A 13,064-nucleotide genomic window follows, 5' to 3' on the forward strand; every position below is an offset into this window, starting at 1 on the left:
GTCACTCCAATACCCTCATCTCCAACTCCTTGGATTAGTCTGTCTTTACAGCACATACTTTTTGTCCCCACTACATCCTACATCCCTCTTCTGCTCTCCCCCCTTTTCCTGGATGTCTCCTAAACTCCCCTCAGGGCTCAGGATTCCTTGAATTTTTACACTAGAGAAAGCCAAGAGGAATTTCTCAGCCCTTCCACAACAGGGATCTGCACAGTCTCTCTCCTCTGTCCCAAAATGAAGTTTGCCTTTACAACTGCCCTGGTGTAGAAGTTTTTGTCAAGCCAAAGTGGGACTGCCTGAGACCTGCAGCTGAATCTCTCATTTTCTTCAAGCACACACACAAACTGTTCCTGCTGCACTGAATTTTTACAAGAAGTAATTTTTTCAAGTCTCCCAGTATCTAGAAATGTAGAAGGAGTCGCAGCTCGTGCATGGTGTGTGTGTAACCACTGCCCAGGGCTTTGGCTGTGGCTCTGAGCAGTAAAGCTTTTAGCACTGAGGAGCCCTTGAAAGTACTGAGCAACAAGGAAAGAAGCTCATCTAAGCCTTTGAGTGATGGAAATCTGAACAAGCCAGTTCTCCTTTGTGCCCTGCAGGGAATGGCAAAAGCATATGGGCCCCCCAGATTTCAAAATTCAGCCAAAAACTAAACTCGGGCCCGGAATGTAAAGGAAATATATGGACCAGCCTTCTATTTTCAGATCTCTTGCCTTTGTCTTCTGCATTTCCACATAGGTTTCCTTAGATCTTCCTGTGTTTTTCTGAACTGTGGGAACATGATTGCCAAGGAAGTGGAGAGGGGAGTTTTCAGCCCTGCTGGGATTGTTCTTGATTTGAGGGTCAAGGAAGCTTGACCTAGTCATTACCTGTTCCATTTTTTACAAAATCCCCATGAATTTAAACCACCTCTGCCAAAATGTTTGCTTCCTTAGAGCCCACAGCTCAGAAATTGCTCACCTTGGATCATTCCTTACAGATACAGTAAGGTCAGTTGGCAGGAAAAGCACCAACCACCATGGGGCTACTTTGCCTATTCCTCTGTAGCTGTGAGCAAAATGGGGCTGCTCACAGGGGTACTCCACACAAACACACAGAAGCAGCTAATCTGGGAGGCAGCCATCCTGTTTGCTGTGAACTCACAGCTCATTAGCTGAAATCAGTGCTGAAAACAATCTTTTAGGAGTTAAAACAATTTCCCCCCAGTCTCCAGAGCCTGCAGGGGTGATGTGAGTGTGGGGCCTCCCAGAATCCCAGTTCTCATCTCAGTTCCCTCCCAGCTACTGAGGAGGGCTCACTTTGGCCCTTTGCAGCAATTGGGATCATACCTGAAAGCTGATCCTGAGCCAAATTTGGGGTTGGGTTGTGCAGGGGTTGGTGTTTCAGACCTTTACTGTGCAGACCCCTACTCCAGCGTGTCCCCCAGGAGCCATAAAATATGATTTTCCCCTCTGCTTCCTCACTTATTCTGCCAGCTGCCCCAAGTGGCTCCCACAGGAGCCCTCCCCCATGCCCCCCCAGCAGCATTTGGAAGCCCTTGGTGTGGGCAATCCCAATCACAATAGCCTCCATGCAGGAAATGCCTGCTGGAAGAGATTGCCCGGAACCCTTCGGCACAGGAAGGCGCGTGGGACCGCGTTTGAAAGGAGGGAAGTAAAGCCCCGTGGATTATCAGTTGCAAACCTCAAGGCCTCTGTCTTTCCTTGCAGAAAAATAAATCCTCCAGGTGCCGTGTTGCCCAGCACTGGGTCACTGGGTACATCCCCCCTGTGCTTAGGGAAGAGCTCCCACTCCATCCACTGGTGTCTCACTCCTCAGTTAATGCTGTCACTGATTTGCAAGGATGAGGGAAAGGACTGGATGAGCTTCCACTGCTTGGAAGCACGGGGACTGCTTTGCTTCTAAACCCATGAGGAGTATCAGTAGAAATGATGCTGCAGCTCACAGGTGTGTGGAGAAATGCTTTTCCCAGATCTCCTTCTGGATGTACGTGAGGCAAGGAAGTTGTAGGAGCTCTTGCTGCATGACACAGCAGGACCAAGCTGCACAGTGAGCTTGGCTGCTTAAAAGGGTTTTGTACTGTTACAATTAAAGGATGATTCAAGTGAATGTAAACAATGATGTCAGCCTGAGAACCTTTTAAACACAATTTAAGCTATTACATGGTGTGAAGCAGAGAGAATCAGGTAACCTTTTGGCCTGCCACATTTTTTCTCTGCAAATGGATGATGTCTGGATTATTTTCATTTCGTGTCTGTGCACTCAGGGCGAGCTTTCCCTCTCAGTTCCAGAGGTTTAAAGCTGTGCTTGGCTGAAGACAATGGCCTGTCTTTGAATTGTCCATTGTCTGACCAAGAACATTTATTTTATTGTAGTTGTTTACACACTCTGTGGTAGAATCTGAGGGAGAAAAGGACTGACTGAGAGCTGCTCCCTCACCGCCTTCACAGAGGCAGCAATTTCACCAACCTTGCTGGAAAATCCTGATTTGTTTCACTGTGAGGAAGCAAAGCAACCTGCTTGCTTTCCAGTGATGAAGGAAACTGTGGCCCTGCAGCAACACCCAGTTGTGTGAGGCATCCCACCAAGCAAGCCCTGCTGCTCTTCCCGAGCGCTCCACGCTCAGTGCACGTTTGTTTGGGCTGCACAGAACCCACTCTGCTCAGTCTCCTGCAGGCTCTAAGGCTCGGAACAACTCGCCTTTAGTCTTGGCAAATCTTCTGTTGAGTAAGGATGCAGTAACAGCAGGGGCAAGGGAACAGGGTTTGGCCTAAGAGGAATTATCAGAGAGAGTGATTAATCCCCCAAATCCTGGGTCAGCAGGAAGGGAGCAGACTGTGCCATGGGGAGGGACTGCCTGGGCAGAGCCTCCTCTGGCTGGGAGCTCCATGCACTTGGCCCACCTCACTTTGAAAGTGTGTTTCTCACAGCTCATCATCCCACTCAGTGATGACTTTTCCAAGTCTAATGATACCATGGGTCTCTGGGAAAGCAAAGCCAGCGGTTACCATGAAGCCACTAATGATTCTGTTAACAGTTTTATTACTTAATCCACTGATACATCAACAAGGAGATAAACAGTGTGATGTATTTATAGGTTTGGAATTGCTGCAGGGTTTCTAGGCTGTGCTCCCACTTGGACTGTTTTCTCATGGCTTTCCCAACGAGCCAAATAAACATGAGCTTCACTCCCCGGGTCAGTTTGGGCAATATTACCCTGCTCTAATGACAGGGAAGTGCAGGTTGGAACAGAAGTCCCAGTATGGCATGACTCCTGGGGAGGAGGAACTGTCTGGGAAGGTGAATTCAGGAGAACAGGAGGCTGCTGAGCAGGGCATGTCAAGGGTTCTCCCCACCTGGCTCCAGTTGTACACTACAGTCCCATCAGGAAGTTCTGTCATTATGTATACAAGGCTGATTTATTACTATTATTGTTATTATTACTTTGGAGACGTGGGATTATTCTGATCTAGTCTATTTATTCAGATCTATGGTATAAATGAGCCACATACTTTGCCTTCTTTATTGTTGTCTGCTCTGTACTTGAAAAGTAATGTTCAAACCTCCATGGTGAAATGCAATTATTAATTTAATTTAATAAATCATGAAGTCATGTGCCTTCTTCTGGTGAGTGAAATTGCTCTCTATTGAATTTTGTGCATAACTTTGGTTGACTATTGTCATTAAAAAGAAATTACTAACCTTATTTCCTATCTGGCATGTCAGAGCTGCTACACAGTATCATCTAGGGCAGGCATCCACGAACAGACACCACGACATCCCACAAGCCTGCAAGTGCAGACTAATGCTCCCAAGAGAAAGGTTTTCCTTTTCCTATCCCAAGAATATGTGCACAATTTGTTTTAACATTTTTCACGACAGTATCTTCAGCTTTCTGGAGGGTTTCTGGCAGAAGGACAAAACAAGAGGGAAGGAGACACTTTTGTCTGGATATAAATCTCAGTTTTCATTTGCCAAACCTGTCCTGCACTTAAGAGAAAATCAGGGCAGTAAAGCTGAAAATTCTGTGCTCAAAGTGAGATTACTGGAAAAGCTAAAGCTGAGCTAGTTTTTATTTCCATGGAGCAGAGTTGGCATAGCCACAGTTCACGGCCATTTGTTCTTCCAATATCACAGTATCACTGTACTTTAAAACATTAATGCAGACTTTGAAATACTATCTGGATTTGTGGTCTGGCATTGCAACTTTGACATCCTGCCTTTCTGCCTCCCTGTGCCTGGGACAGCCCTCAGTCTGCCCATTTGACCTAAAAATTTTGGTCTCAACATCTTCCTGATTTAACTGCCGTTTTTATATTAAAATCCTGCTTTCAAGATAGTTTACACCAAATAGATAAGAGGTGTCTTTCAGAAACAGGCTTGGAAAACCAGGAATAATCATTGTAAGGTAAATGACTGGGTAGAATCTGCTTGGCCAGAAATACGACACAAAGCTGAGAGTGTGAATCCCTGGCCAGCATAAATCAGAGCCATTTCAAACACAGCTGGCTGGTCCAGGGTCTGCACATGCCCAGGGCAGCTCACATTGCCTGGGCAGTGCTGCAGTGGCCTTCAGGGACTGACCTGATGCAGAGAAAAAGCCACCAAAGATTTTCTCCTTGTGCAGAGAGGATATGGAGGGATGTGCATTCCAGCACTGTCCCTCCTCCTCCTCAGGTGGCTGCTGCTTCTTTCTCATGTCACAACTAGTGTGACAACACCTTCTGGTTGCTGAGGTGGAGATCACCTTGTTGGTGAACAAGCCCTTTTCTTGAACCAAGGGGCAGGTGTAATCTTTAAAGATGTGTATGAGGGAGATGTTCAGTGACTCTGGGATTGCTATTACAGCTTCTGGACATTTCTGAGAGAGTGCTTGAACTCTGTTTCAAAGTGTTCCTTTTGCATCCTTGGAGTAGCAAAAAGAGTTAATATTGACATCATTAACACCATCACCACTGTGCTTCAGGGCAAACACCTCACCTTGGTGAATCAGGCAGCTGAACCTTTGCAGAGTCGTTTTTTTGGGCTGCTGATTCTTCAATTCCCAGACTGACCAATATATCAGGTCTTGTCTGGTGTCACCATAAGTCTTCTTTAATTTAGAGCTAAGCTGACCAGGCTTAAAAAGAGAGAGGAGAGCCCAGAACAGCCCAATTCCTTTAGTCATCTTTCCTGTTTTAAATTCTTTCTGCTTATCTCGGTTCTGGTCTTCACATCTGCTGGTAGTGAAAGCAGGGTAGTGACACTTGGGTGTGGTGGGATGTAAGCAGAGTATCTTGGATGCTGATCTCCTTGCAGGGTATAAGATAAAGGAACTGAGGGGAATTCTCAGCATACAGAGGGCAAAGGTCTCCTTCATGCTCCTCAATTTAATGGTTGGAGTGATGTCCTATAGTGTGCATTGTACTGCCAGTCTTTGAAAGGCTGCCTTTCTGTTTTGATTCTATATTGTTCTAAGTTAAATGGTAGGAAAAGAGAAATTGCTGCCACCACAACATTCTCTTATAGGTCTATTCATTATAGACCCCAAGAGGAAACTGAGGGTTCCCCTGGACAATGGGCTGATATACAAACGAGCATACATTAACTTTCTGTGCTTGTATAGTTCATTTGGGCTGCATTTCCTTTACATTCTTAGGAACATGAATTCAGGCATAATTTGGTTTGATGTCTTCCTCTGCCCTGAATTGCTGCCTTGTTAGAGGCAGAGGCCTGACATGGAAGTGCTCTGGGCAGATGTGATGGTGCATTGAGGGATGTTCCTGCAGTGAGTGGGAGCTCCAGGAGCAGAGGGGACCAGCCCAGGGCTGTGGAGGTCTGGCTCAACTGGCTAGGGGCTGCTGGTCAGGTGCTCCAAATCAAGGCTCTCAGGTGGGATGGATATGAGCCGTGATGTTTAAGTCACTCCTCTTTGGCCCTTTAACAAACCCCTCAGGGGAGCTCACTTGGGGCACAGCTGTGATGGCTTTGGCAGCATCGACTCCAGCACAGGGACTGCAGCAGGGTATGGTGGGGAACAGCCAGAATCTCTGTGGGGGGAATGGCTGAGGGAATTCCAGCTGTGTTCCCTGCATGGGTTAGTGTGGGCACTGCTCATCCCTGCAGGAACTGCACTGCAGTTTGTGGGTGCTCACTCAGGCCTCCTGCTTTGGGCACTGTGTCCCTGCTCTCCTCTGCAGCACAGGTGTGTTCTCTGCTGTGCTGCCTCTGCACATCAGGGGGATTAGCACTGCCCCTCCTCCCTGCAGGGATGGGGCGATCGATGTTCTGAAGAGGAAAAGCAGCTCAGGAACTGCAGTAGATTTGCTTCATCTTTCACTTCCATCACCAGAGAAAAAGCCATTGGAAGCTGCAAGGATGGGGAGGCATTTAAGGTTATAAGGATTAGGACTGGGATGCTGTGATAGCTCGGCCTGAGCTGTCAGAAATCACTGTAGTGATGCACAGGGCTTGCAGAGCTACCCTGTCCCTCGAATTTCTTCTACTGTGGTACCTCCCTCAGCCTCTTGGTCTGCACAGTGAAGTGCCTGTGGCACACACACACACACACACTGGTGCAGTGTCACTCCAATTGCATCTACATTCCAGGAAGCTTCTTGGTTTCCATTCTGTCTGTGTCTTCTGGCACAGAGACATTTGTAAAGCTAATTTGCAGCCCTGATCTAATGGATTCCCCTGCTGAGTGTCTTTTACAGCTAAAGGATTCCAGATTGAGAGTTTGTTCTCATCTCCCCTGAGCACATCTACGTTGGAGGTACTTCTTGGAGAGCTGGTTAATGAGCCTGGAGTGCGACTGGCTGAGGGTTTGTGCTGATGTTCAGGAGGAGTTTCCCCTCTCCTTGGAGCAAGGCAGCCCTCACACACCTACAGCCCCTTGGCTTTCTTGCTGCTCTCATCCCAGCAGAAATAAGGTAATTATAGGTATCAGGCTGTGCAAGGGAATACTGGATTTATCAGAGCTGGGAAGCCAAAGGAGAAACCCCCCTCTCCCCGAGCACACTTGTTCTGGCACTTGCACACGTCAGGGAGGAGAGAGCTGCAGTTGAGCATCCTGCAGCAAGGGCTCAAAATACATCCCTATTTCCTCCTTGCCCCACTGGCCACCCTCAGAGGAGAGGACACTGCCCTCCACACCAGATACTCACTGGGACCAGCTCCCTGCAGCTCCTCACCCAGGAGAGCCCTTCCCTGGGGATCCTGGAGCTCAGCACAGACCTGGGAGCCAATTTCCTCCAGTTCTAATTTGTGTTGCAGGTGCCTGTGTGACCCTAAGGAAGGTACTTATCTGTCTCAAGTTTCCAGCAGTACAGAACAGCAATTACTCACCAACCCCACAAACATGTTGCAAGGTTAAATCCTTTTTCAGCCAAGTGACCCTTCATCTCAGAAATGCAGACTGACTATTATTATTATTATTATTACCATTTTGGCTTTCTCCTTCCTCAGCCACAGATGTTTTGCTATGACAGCTGCACCTGCCCAAACCTACAGCTCAGGTTTCAGTGTCAGTATCCACAAAAAATATTCTCATTATTGGATCTGCACCCCCAAAGGCCCTCAGAGGGTGGGCAAAGCCATGCAGAAAACACAAGACATTTGAATGATACACACACACAAACAAGACAACCCCTTTCACAGACCTTCTCAAACCTCAATACCAAAGCTCTAATGCTTATATTAATACTTGTTAATACTTTGTCTCGAGGAAGGGTGGGAAGAAGGACAAAAAGAGACATTGTTCCTCCTTGGAAAGTGTTTTGTTTTTCCCAAGCTGCAGATCTTTAAGTATTTACTCTAAGCACACATTTCTGTGTCCAGGGGGTACAAAGATATCTCGGTAGGACAGCAGCCAACAGGACAAGAGGAGCCCAGATGGGATCAGTGCTGGGCCTGGGCACTGTGTAGGGTCAGGGTTAGGGTCAGTGTTAGGCCTGGGCACTGTGTAGGGTCAGGGTTAGGGTTGGCTGGGTTTATCCATGGCAGTCATTATGAATTCCTCACCTACCCTGTAGCAAAGCACTTTTGTGAAGCCAAACCAGAAAAGCTCCTGAAGTCCTTCAGCTTCTGTTTCAGTTATACATGACCAATTATTATTTCTCTTTTCATATGTAGTTAAGCCATCAAAAAAAGACCAAATATTTGAAATTATTGAAGTGCTAGAAAGTGGATCTTCCATCCAGGCTAAGCTAGAATTACAATTGCCTAATCTCTTATCAAGCAGCTTCACTTAAAACTGAACCACCAAAATGAGTGCTCACTGGAATATGGTATGCTGGCATTTTAATTAGGATGGAAATACATAGGTAAAACAAAATTCCTGGGCATTATCAGGGTTTTCATGGCTATTTTTCTATTTGTCAGCTGGGGCAATCCATTTGCTGTGTGAGCTGCAGTGCTGAGGGACGGTATCTTTATGCTCAAGAGAAACATATTCCCAAGCATGTTGTCTTTGGCATGGCCAGTATTTTATCTGCCAGAGCCAACATTAATGAAAAATTCCTGCAAAATTCCACATTTCAACACAGCAACACTCTGACGGGAATAACAATCTCTTCTGACCCCGTTCGAAAGGAGGTATCAGGCAGGACACAAACCGGGAGGTATTCCTGCCCCCCACCTGGGAATTTGGGTACTTTGTGCTAGGCTGGTGGGGTTTGCCTGCCTTTAGGAGTGATCTCAGCACTGTCAGGCTGTGAACTCCCCATAATCCCTGCACCCCAAATCAGCATTTCTCAAACAGACAGGCATGTGGCCAGAGCCCCTGGGCTGGGGACACCAAGAACTGCCATCTCCTTCTGTGGCACAACAGTCTCATCTCTTTGAACCAGAGTTTTGCAGCAACTCATAAAGGGAACATGTCGGGGTAGGAAGGGGTTTCCCCTTCTGGGAGGATGCTGGTGATGCCATGAGGCCTTTTGACATGGGGGTAGGATTTATGATCCACGGTAGATTTGTGATCCATGACAGTGGATCATAAATCCTGGATGGTTTGTAATACGACTCATCTCCTCCTTGCAGCAGACAGACTGCAAAACTGAGAGCAAGTAAATGAAGCTGTGAAATAAAAGCCCAAATCCTGAGAAAGGTGATCTTAAATCACTGTCACCGACTGCAAAGTGACAATGTAGGGAAATGGAAGGGACTCATTTACTCAATTTGCATGAATTGAGTTCTCACAGCCAGGTTTTCCCTCAGGAGGTCAGAGCACCATGTGCTCTGGGTGTGAGCAGGTTATTTCTGGGATTCAGTACCACGTGGGCTGTGCCACGGTGAAATCACTCACTTGAGCAAGACAAGAGCCACCCCCAATTTCTCCTTCAGTCCCTTTGCCTGAGCCTGGCACAGCCAGACCATCCTTCCTGCTCTGGAAAGGCTTCTTTTCAAGGCAGTCCCTACGATGTGGGCAGGACAGGCAAGCCAGAGCTGGGGAAATTGTGGAAGATCCCAAAGTAGGAAAGAGAGACCATTGTCAGGAGACCTTTATTCATGTGGTGTAGGTCACTCAGAGAGCACAGAAATAAGTGAGCTTATCAACAAGCGAGGAAAAGCCCATTTTTCCAGCCTCTCTACACGCTGTCCGAGCTCGGAAACCTTCCTGCACTCTGTAGACTAGAGCAGAGGGCAAAGGAAAATCAACACTTCCAACTCCCAGGCTTCCAAAGCCAGCATATTCCACACATCCACACTTGACAAAAGGTAGGGCCAGCAGTGTAATTTATTCCCCCCTGTAGTCAGAGCCCATGACAGAGTCTGCTGTCGACTCTGTCATGCCCTGGAGTCAGGAGGGAGCCTGACAGTGCACAGATAAGAGCAGGTGCCAGTTCAATGCTGTGATCCAGCACATGGACACAGTGCTGTGTAAATACTCCTGCTGCAGCCCCTGGAAGGTCCTCCCTTGCCAAACTCTCCCTCCTTTGGAGATCTGTTTAGCTGGCAGTGAGAGCACAGCGCGTTCCGTCTGTGATGTGCTCACGCTCGGAGCTGCCACCTTTATTTCAGCTTTAGAGGGATGCAAAGGGAGGGACAGGTTCTTGCCAATCAGACTTGCCTAAATATTTATCTCTGCAAAAAAACCCAGTTTAGTTGCTGGATTTAGCCCAAGGTTGGTTCTGATGAGAGACATCAAACACAATATACATGAATCAGGGACAGCACATCTGGCATTGCCTGTGTGCTGCAGGAATATAAATAAAAGAGGCAGTAAACTCCAGCTGGGGAGTTATTTGTACTGCAGCAAGGCTGTCAGCTTCCTAATATCACCAGCCAGTGAGAAGAGGGTGCCGTGAATCACTTAGGGCTGCTCTGGGGTCCCCCACTGGCATGTGCCCTTCTTTTTGCATGAGGGCACTCAAGACTGATGGATCATAAACACTTTTTTCTGAAAAGGATTTGCAAGAGGGCTGAAAAGAGTTGCAGGCCAAAGCAGGGCAGCACTGCCAATATTTAGAACATTTCTCTGACACGATGATCTTTTATTTTTGGAAGTATCTGATACAAATGTTCTTTTCCTGGAAAGAGTCTTTCTCCTGTCCGCTCCCCCCACCTCCCCTAGAATGTTGGTGCCAGAATTTCTGTTGCAGCTTCCTTGTTCCCGGCCCTTTCCTGCCGTAGATCTCCCTCCCCTCTCTCCTGGAGCTGGAGGTCCAGGTTGCACCCTGCATTGTTCTGTGGGCCTGGGAGGAGGCAAAGGGCAGCACCCCCAGAGCAGAGGCACCCAGAGCTGCTCGGGATGGCAGTGGGGGTCTCCAAGGGCTCCCAGCTCATCCTGGCACCACGGAGGAGCCCTGGGAAGATGTGCCATGGGCACCCTGATCTTCTGCCTTCGGGATTGACAGAGTCCAGTAGTGCCTGTTACTCCATTGCTCTGCAAATGGATAAGCACAACCTTTAGGTGGGCAACGAAGACACAGACAGAAGCCTTGGAGCTGAGGGTTCAAAAAACTGCAATGCCCAAAGAGTCATTTTGATCACTTTAAAGCAAATCATCATGCAGAGCAGCCATGGAGAGAGGCTTATCACTCTACTCCCCTGATTAGCCCAGGACACCAATTCTAGGCACTGTAAAAACAGTGGAGGTCAAATTTACCATGGAGGGCAGGGACCAGTGATTCAATTTTCCTTCTTCTTAGTAGTCACTTTTCACCTTGAAGAACAAAAGGGTCTAAAGTCAGAGACCGTTTATTCTTGAGTCTTGCCAAAGTCTTTTCTTTTTTAATAAACCATCACTAAAATCTGGGCCCATTGCCTTGACAAAAGAAAAGAATATCTTTGTGTACACTTAGGAGACGGGAAAGAGCCCGAGCCAGGCCTGGTCACAGATAAAGGAATTCCGGACATTATTCCTTCTGCTCCTGGGGGTTGTGACATGGGATTTCCTCTCGGAGTGGTAAATAGCACTGCAGTTGTACAGCAGGGTGGGGTCAACCCTGGTTTCTTTAAAACCAGGAGAGATGAAAGTTCCAAACAGAAGGACAGGCTGGGTGCCCAATGAACCCCTGAACGGGCCGAGGGTGCCAATCCAACCCCTGCCAGGGCACCTGCCCAAGGCTCTGCCCTCACAGGTTCCCAGGGGCTGCAGGTGCAGAGCTGGGCTCTGCTTTGGGAGGAGCAGCTCACGGCACAGACACGTCTGGTTAACTCCTCAGAGCGGCCCGAAATCTCGGCGCTTGTCAGCACCTTACACATTCCTCCCAGGTCTGAGGGAGACAGATGGAACTTGTGGGGAAATGGGTTTGTCTTGGGATGACTCTGCATCTTTGCTGCCTTCTCTCAAAGCCTGACAGCCTCTCACTGCACGCTGTGGGACACTGGCTGCCCATCCTGGCCTGGAATGGGACCAGAGAGGGTGGCCAGGGCAGACACCCTCACTGTGAGCTTCAGGAGGAGCCTCACCCTGCTTTGGAACAAGAATTAGCAGTTGAGGTCTTTTGCTGAATCCTGCCCTGGGTTGGGGTGAGCAGTTTTTAAGAAAACAGAAGAGCTGAAGCTGCAGATTTTATCCTGTTTGCATTTTACATCGAAAAATATTCAAATTTGTACCTGGATTAGTTCTTCTGTTGGGCTTTGCACTAAGGAGTCACCAAAGTGAACTGATTTTGCAGTGCTGGGTGAAGGCAGGAGGGGGAAGGAACGTGACTTGCTTGATGAGGGAGACAAGAACATCAAGCTGGTTTTATATTTGGATCTGAATACAAAGCGATTTCCTTTCCTCCCTCTTCCTGTGGCTGTCCTGAAGGGTCACCAAGGCCTGCAGCTCCTAAACCTCCCAGTCACAGCAGGGCTTCATGGGAAGGGCAAAGGAGATTTGCGTGTTGCTATTCTCCAGATCCTCAGGACTCAGGTCTTCAGTAACAAACGTTCATTTAAGGAATTATCAGTGGAACAGACTAATTCACATATTGCAGAGGTTTGCAAATAGCAGGTTCCTACAGGAGCCTTTTTAATGCCTTCTGTTTCATTGACGGAGATCTGGATTACAGCTCTGTAATCCTCCTGCCATGTAACAACCCACCTGCAGACTTATTTTCCCTTTAAACTACAATGGGGTTTCATGTCAGCACAGGGAGGCACATGATAAAATTGTAGGATCCCACTTGTAAACTTCATGCAAAGTGGGAATGTCAAAGAGGTTGAACTGCTGCTTCCAGCACAAGAGCAGTTTGGATCTGCTGTGAAGGATCTTGTTCCACTGGTGAATAAGACACCCGGTAAAGGAGGTCAAAGTGATGGCTGCACTCAGTCCCCACTGCATCTCACCAGCTAAGACACTGGGTCAAGAGGGTTAAAGTCCCTACAGGACACATGGAAGACTCTAATCAAGTTCAGAATTGGAGACTTCAAGGGAAAAATGACAAATTTTCCTTCTTTCCCTGTGTCTCCTCATCAACCTCCCCCATTTTTCTGAAAACCGGGGAAAAGAGAAAGTTCCCTTGTTGACTGTGGCAATAAAATAACACGTCTAAAATTCCTGTTTGGCTGCTCTAAGGAACAACAAAGCCTAATGAATCACACACAGAATTACTCATTTTCAGATGGTAAACAGGTCGTGCTCAGCCCTGGTACCTCAC

The 13,064-nt window shown here is 47.7% G+C and overlaps 1 protein-coding gene across 1 annotated transcript in view; it reads left to right on the forward strand.

Annotated features, from left to right (window-relative positions):
- The window catches only part of LOC126637397 (vascular endothelial growth factor receptor kdr-like), a 127,621-nt gene that overhangs the window by 5,929 nt on the left and 108,628 nt on the right, over positions 1–13,064 (forward strand). The window lies entirely within an intron of this gene.

The sequence above is a fragment of the Myiozetetes cayanensis genome, unplaced genomic scaffold, assembly GCF_022539395.1.
Source record: "Myiozetetes cayanensis isolate MyiCay16 unplaced genomic scaffold, myiCay2020 scf15, whole genome shotgun sequence".
Classification (NCBI taxonomy): Eukaryota; Metazoa; Chordata; class Aves; order Passeriformes; family Tyrannidae; genus Myiozetetes; species Myiozetetes cayanensis.